Genomic DNA, 7,299 nt, shown 5'->3' with positions numbered 1-7,299 from the left:
AAGGCCAACATCAACGGCAAAGTGAATCTTTCTTTTGAAAAAAGTAACTTTGACGAACCCGCCATGTACGTAAGAAGCCATTCATCTTTGTTTGAGTAGATAACCATCAAATGTATTTTCCCGTGTTAAAAGTTAAGTAAATAAATAAGAAATATATGCAACATTTTTTGTTGGGTAAGATTTCAATCTGAATTTATACGATATGAAATGATATTAAAATTGTATATAAAATATGTTAGATGTGTGCATTTCACACGTGAATAATACATATTTTTACTACAGTTCAGCACCCTCATATTTCACTATATCTATTGCTTTGTTTATATGATTAGACCTAAATACTGTTGTTAATTTGTTGTTTGTGAATTTCCAGAGTAATTAGGCATTTGGTGAAAAAGAAATATAAACAAGACGAAAACGAAAGAAGTTCACGTTGATATCATTTTTTATGTCGGCTTCTATATTTGTCGTCTTCGGTATTTGTTGACGATGATAACGCTCGTCATTCTGGTTTAGTAATGTTGTAGTTAATAGTTAGTTTGTAGTTCAATTTGTTAGTTAGTTAGAGTGATGGAATTGTCCATTTTAATGTAACGAGCTTGGTGCGGTGAACATAAAGCCCACCAAACTCACATTCATTCCCCACTATAAAAGGGGAATTCAATAACATTTACTCTAATCAAACCTGAGAAGCTCACAACAAACAAACAGACACAACACAACACCCTAAAACATGCACTAATCTCATCTCACCAAATCCACGATGCCTGCTGACGGTACCGATTCACCATCATCTTCTGTTCCAATCCCCAATGGCAACGGCATCGGCATCGCCTCACTGCCAATGAACTCCAGTTTCAGGCTCCGATTGAACCCTCGTCCGGACACCTACGACGATGTTCAATCGGAGTTCAGTCCGCTGCTCTTCAGCTCCCTAGAGCGGTACCTTCCGCCGAACCTCTTGAGTGTTAATCGGGAGACCAAGTATAGGTACATGCGGGAGGTGCTGTGAGCGTAATCCGGGTGAGTGTTTATGAATTTAATCCCTAGGTTTTTAAGTTAGGTACTGGCGATTAATTGATTAATAATCAGATTGTTAGATTTCTGAATCAGTAATACAGATGCGGTAATTGTAAATCTTTTCCTTATTTGTTTTCTCGACCTAGGGTATTCCTAAATTTTGATTTATGCTAAAAGCATAGTTATTAAAAGCCCCAGCTTCTTGCATCTAGCCTCTATTGGTATTGAGGAGGGATCAACAACAATGATTATTTGAACCTTTACTATTTATTTCTTTTTGAACTTTTGGTACTTTACTTTGAACATTTTGTTATTCAACTTTTGGAATGACATTTGAATCTTGTAGAACTTTTGGTACTAATTAGATGATATTAGAGCATTCATACCTTCCCCTATCTTCAATTCCAAAATTACACTAAATATCACTACATTTTTTCTCTCATTTTCAATTAAATAATACCTTTACCATTACCTTTCCTCTCTTCTTCACACACAAACACTTTCAAAAAGTATTTAAAAATTGAATAATAACTTTTCAAATATACAAAAAAATCACTACATTTTCTCTCTCTTCTCACAACACCTCAAACCACTCCCTACATTATAAAAACCCCACTCACAATTTTTTTGTGTATAGGATGTAAATGCTTTTAGATTTTATATAATAGAGTTTGTTTATTTTATATGAAAAATAGTATTATTGTTCTAATGCATAATATAATTTCCTTTTTTTTTATTTTGTGCACTTTTGTTTTCTTAGGCCCTCCCTATGCACCTAGCGCCTTTGATAACTATGGCTAAAATAAAAGACTTAGTGAATAGGTTTAAATTAGGAAACCGAATAAAAAAATAGACTGAATTAATGGGAACTTGTGCTATCTGGGCTTCAGATGTTTCTTGTGTTTCTTCATGTTTAGTGGACCTGCCAAAGAAGGTGATAAAACACTCAATAGCCAAACATTGAACTATATTTTTATGCATGTTATCTAGTCATATTGAATTTAACTGGTAGTTTAAGTGAGCACTATCAGTTTTCAGTATATAGTCATGATATACCTGTTATTCTTTACAAATTTTATGATCTTGGTTCATTATCATAGTAAATCTGGTCTCAGTTCTCAAACATACAATATGCTCATATAGTGCTTTCTCTTTTGTATGAGTATTGTTTCAAGACTTAAATGATAAATCTATTATAACAGCTAATCATTTTTTTATCACTTTGTTTCAACAGGTCCATAAGCACAGAGAATACAGGCTAAAAATTACATCAAGCTATCAGGTAAACTTTGAGTTGTCTTCTTCAATTATATTCTTTAGGTGTAATGTATTATACACTTCTTTTCTTGCAGCCTTTATATAGAGATTTATATAAATTGGACGCCCTAAACTTCTTTACGCCTTCATTCATGAGAGCATTCAGGGTCGATGATCACCTCCGAGAAGGAAGTATTAGAAGTATAATGTCTGAACCTGCTCCAGGAATTTTTACGTTCAATATGCTGCAACCTCGTTTCTGTGAAATGTTGACAGCTGAGGTATTATCGTGTACTATGTTCATGCCACCTGGCACAAGACGTGCTAATTTTAATTATTTTTTGTAGTTTAGGTAGAAAACTTTGAGAAATGGATTCTTGAAACAAAATTCAGAGTTATGCGCCCAAATACGATGAATAAATTTGGGGCTGTTCTCGATGATTTTGGAATGGACGGTATGCTTGAAAGCTTAATGGAAAATTTCATAAGACATATCTCAAAAAGTAAGTTATACGAAGTCATATTATTTAAGTAAAAGCAGACCAATCATGTCATCATAGTTGTCATTTTAAAAATTTGTGCAGTTTTTTTTGCTGACGTTGGAGGATTTGCACTCGATTCACATCATGGATTTGTGGTCGAGTATGGTTTCAATAGAGATATTGAATTGGGTATGTCATCTGTTCATCGATTCTCGAACGGGACATGTTTGTGTTCGTTTAATTTTAACTTTACAAATGATCGAGCATGAATAATTAAATGAACGGGTTTTTCTTTTATGTGTTTGTTTGTTGAGAAAATAAGCGTGCTCCAGTTCGCCTATGTTCATTTATATTTGTTTGTTGAAGAGTATAAACAAACGGTTCACAGACGTAAACGAACATAACTACACATAAATGAACGAACATAACCGAGTGAATGTCAGTTAAAAGTAATGATGAACATCAATTTGTTGAGACTAAATAATAAATAACTAAGCTAAATTGTAGCGGGTGTAAAAAGTTTAAATGAATATATTAATGTACATAAATGAATGAGCTTAAACACATGTAAACTAACAAACATAAACGGACGTTCACGCATATATGAATGAACGAAATATGTGTTCATGTTCCTTCGCTTAACTAAATGAAAAAAAAAATTGTTCATGTTCATTTGTTTATTAGATAAATGAACATTAACAAACTTTCTGCCGAGCTGTTTGCGAACGGTTCATTGAATGTATTTTTCTTTTACAAGTCTATTCTGTGACATTTTTGTTTCTACATTTAACCACCAATATAGATGTTAGCCCTTTGGAGTTTATCAACTTCCATCAAGTTAGATATCTTAAGTACAGGGACTATAATTGTCAAATGCACAGAGTCCATTTAAGATATTTCCAACATTGATACCTGAATTTTGTGTAATTTCCTTTTCATATTTTTAGGGTTCCATGTAGATGACTCCGAGGTGACATTGAATGTTTGCTTGGGTAAGCAATTTTCGGGCGGAGAGTTATATTTTAGAGGCGTTCGATGCGATAAACACATGAATACAGAAGCACTACCCGAGGTACATATTATCTTCGTATGAATTTTTTTTTGTTATAAAAATTTTTGGAGAATTTCGTATATATTCTTACAAACTTCATAAATATCATATTTACCCTTTGTTAATTTTTGTTTTTCGTGGCAATTTTACCCTTATTCTGTATGTCGTTCTATAACCTTTTTTTTAATATTAAATGATATATGCTGATTTTTTTTCATGCAATAACACCGAATATTCTTGTAAGATGCTTAAATATTTTTAAATTCATACACAGTATTATCTTTTCCCGTATTCTTGCTTGTTTTCCTATCTACGTGTATTGCAGATTTGTAATAAGAAACTTTACTGGATTAAATAGTAAAAAAAACATAAGATGAATAATTTATCAAATAGGCCACAATATCAATAAAATCATCTTTTTTGGTGGTAGTTAACCCTGGAAAATAATAAGCAGGTATACTAAGTTATCCTTTTGTATAATATAAAATCTCCCAATTTATAAAAGATATATAAAGAAAAAACAGCTGAGAAGGTTAAAAATGCTAAATATTATAGTTGATAGTAAATATGTAATCATAAGGTTAAAAATGATAATTATGAAATTTTCAAGGTTTAAGAAAAGTAATGTCAGAATGGTCATTCTTCAAAATTATTTTAATGAATTAGGTAAATCTAGTTGAAAGAATTTGAAGGATTTCATTTACAATTCCAATTCCTTTGCTAGCCAAACAATCAACAGTGGAATCAAGGTTCCAATCCCAACAAATTCTGTGAACCAAGCAATATGAGAGTTGGAATTCAGATTCCAATTCCATTGAATTCATGCGAACCAAACGCACCCTGATAGTTTAACTAGCTTTTTTAAGGGTATATATGGTATTTTAAGTTTGGGTTGGGCACTTATATTTTATAAGTTTGTAACTTTGTAAGGGTATAAGTGAAATTTTCTCTTTATTTTTGGGCCTTTTTTTTAATTTTGTTTTTAATGTTAATAAAGCTTGGCTTAAACCATGGCAGTTATTTTAATCTGAAATATTGATAGGAGATATTTGATTACTCTCATTTCCCGGGGCATGCTGTTATTCATAGGGGTTGCCACCGACATGGTGCCCGAGCCACTACAGCTGGCCAGAGGATCAACTTACTGCTTTGGTGCAGAAGGTATATTTATAATATGTAACATTATTATTTGTTTTATTTATATACGTATTTATAATTTCTTTGTTTGCAGTTCTGTATTTAGAGAGTTGAGGAAACACCAAAAGGGTTTTGTAAGTTGGTGTGGAGAGTGTCAAAGGGAGAGGCGAGAGCGCCTTTATCAGGCCGTCAATGCAAAAAAAGTGGTACCAGTTTTTAAGTTATTTTTATATTTTTCAAAAGGTTTAGTTCAAACTGTTTAAATCATTTTGTTTCCATTTTGCAGGAGTTGTTTAGAGGTCAAGGAGAAGGTGCTTCTTGATTAGATAGGGGAAGTGGTTTGCTATTGTTGTGTTTCTAGGTTAGTGTATATTTGGACCCTTTTTAAACCCGAATCGTATTAGTGGGGCCCGTTAGTGTGAACTTGGTGTCGGCTTGAAGTTAAGTTATTTTCAGTTATGCTTTTAAACACCAATAGATATGTTTGAATTTTGTTATTTCATTAAGCAACTACATGATAGTTGTAAGTGGTGAATGCTTAAGTGTAGTTATCTTATCTTATCCCTCACATATCCATAACTTATTGTACAAGGAAACAAAACGATTACGACTCCAGGTAACTGAATTTACCAAAAGGGTAAAATGTTCGTTGTACTCAAATATAACTGCCAAGTAACATTGGACCGATGTCCTCATTCCGTCGTCGAAGCATATGCAATAAATATTGTTTCTTTCAGTTGTCTCCCTTTGTTTGTGCCATGTGTTTTTCTTTCAACCAAGGACAAGTAGTCAAGTACCACTCGCCTCCATCACTGGACATCACTCGGTTACAGCTTTGTTGTCGCCACAACTACCACAATAGCTCATATATTATTTTTTGTAAGAAACAATGGCGATGATAAATGAAGAGTATGGGGTTAGTTAATGAGAGGGGGCGAGAGGAGAGGTTGTGTATATAAATTTTTTCGAAGGGCTAATTTCTGCCTTTGTTTTCTTGAACCTAAGATTTCACAACCGATTAATATTTTAAAAGTTGTCTTTGTTAATAGACCAACAACTCTATTGGTGAGAAGTTTTTTATAAAAGGTGAGATTTTTTATTTTTATTTAAAAAAATCTTGGAATCTTTTATTAATGATTTTTGCTCAGTTTAGTTTTTACATGTAGTGAGGTATTTGCTGTTTTTCATAGAAAGGATAAATGTTTTGTGTCTGATAATGAAGCTTTGTAATTTGACAATTTCTATCAAGTATAGATTGATAAGAAAACATGTTTGGGATTGAGTTGAAAAATTGCTTATTGATTTATTGGTTTATTCAAAAAGGCATTTTAAAAAGTTAGAATTTGTGGCTTTTGGAAAACAGCTTTTTAATCATTTCAAAAAGTTAAAATAAGGAATTTTCTGCTTGCCAAACATGTTGCGTTGTCAAACATGTTGACACGACACGTTTAGAACCATCAAAAGTAATTGGTTCGATAACACGAGTGACACAACACAACAATATGACATGTTTAAGTGTTTAACAACATAAAATATAAACTATTCTATAAAACAACACACTTTACATGCTTATTGTAACATTCGTGAAATTAAGTGTTTGATTCGTTAGTTGAAAGATCGAATGGAATGATACATGCACATTTATTCATCATTTTATTAGTATTTTTATATGCCAAACGTATCATATATATTAGTGTTGGACCTCCGGAATCAATCTTCTAACTATAAACAGATCTCATATCTGTATTAATACGATTAATTACCTTAACTCGGATCTAGCTCATGATTGCGTTTGATTATGTGTTATATGTGTATATATTATCAGTATTCGTATGTATGAATAATATTAAGATGAAGAATTGAGAGAAAGTTTTGACAGAGTTTCGTTAATTAACTCAAAACTTAAATTACTCGTGAACAGTGTTCACGTATAAATAGAAGACGGATCTAGTTCGTTAACATCCCCTAACGAACTAGAGTCCGCTTCGTTACATACATTACAAAGTAACTAACTTAACGAATCACCCCCTGATTCGTTAAACATCCTTAACGAATCAGGGGAGACTTAACTTAAGTCTTAGTTCGCTAAACAACCTTAGCGAATTAGACAATACATTAACGAACTAACTAAATAAATAATTGTTTATTACATTAAACAAAAGGACAAATACGTTAACGATAAATACAAAGAATCAAGACGCAAAACCGTGCACTAACAGACACCCCCTCGTCTTGAGCTCTTTGTCTTTGGTCTTCACTAAACGTGCCTTGTTTCTCACAATTACCCCACGATCGTCTTTCTTACACTTGTATACCCACTTAGTCGGAATCGCCTTCTTGACTCTAGCAGGT

At 32.6% G+C, this 7,299-nt stretch overlaps 1 pseudogene across 1 annotated transcript; it reads left to right on the top strand.

The window, feature by feature from the left end:
- The first annotated feature begins 729 nt into the window (after positions 1 to 729).
- Positions 730 to 6,098, top strand: LOC143531461 (2-oxoglutarate and iron-dependent oxygenase domain-containing protein CP2-like; annotated as a pseudogene). The gene is made up of 9 exons (XR_013135026.1): positions 730 to 1,017; positions 2,242 to 2,302; positions 2,373 to 2,558; positions 2,630 to 2,780; positions 2,862 to 2,948; positions 3,707 to 3,831; positions 4,853 to 4,971; positions 5,042 to 5,153; positions 5,234 to 6,098. The product of XR_013135026.1 is annotated as a 2-oxoglutarate and iron-dependent oxygenase domain-containing protein CP2-like (transcript).
- The last annotated feature ends 1,201 nt before the right edge of the window (positions 6,099 to 7,299 follow it).

This window comes from Bidens hawaiensis, unplaced genomic scaffold (assembly GCF_021521415.1).
Source record: "Bidens hawaiensis isolate Kalapana, Puna unplaced genomic scaffold, B.hawaiensis_p1.1 tig00009162_1, whole genome shotgun sequence".
NCBI lineage: Eukaryota > Viridiplantae > Streptophyta > Magnoliopsida > Asterales > Asteraceae > Bidens > Bidens hawaiensis.
This window is presented reverse-complemented; position numbering and strand designations above follow the sequence as displayed.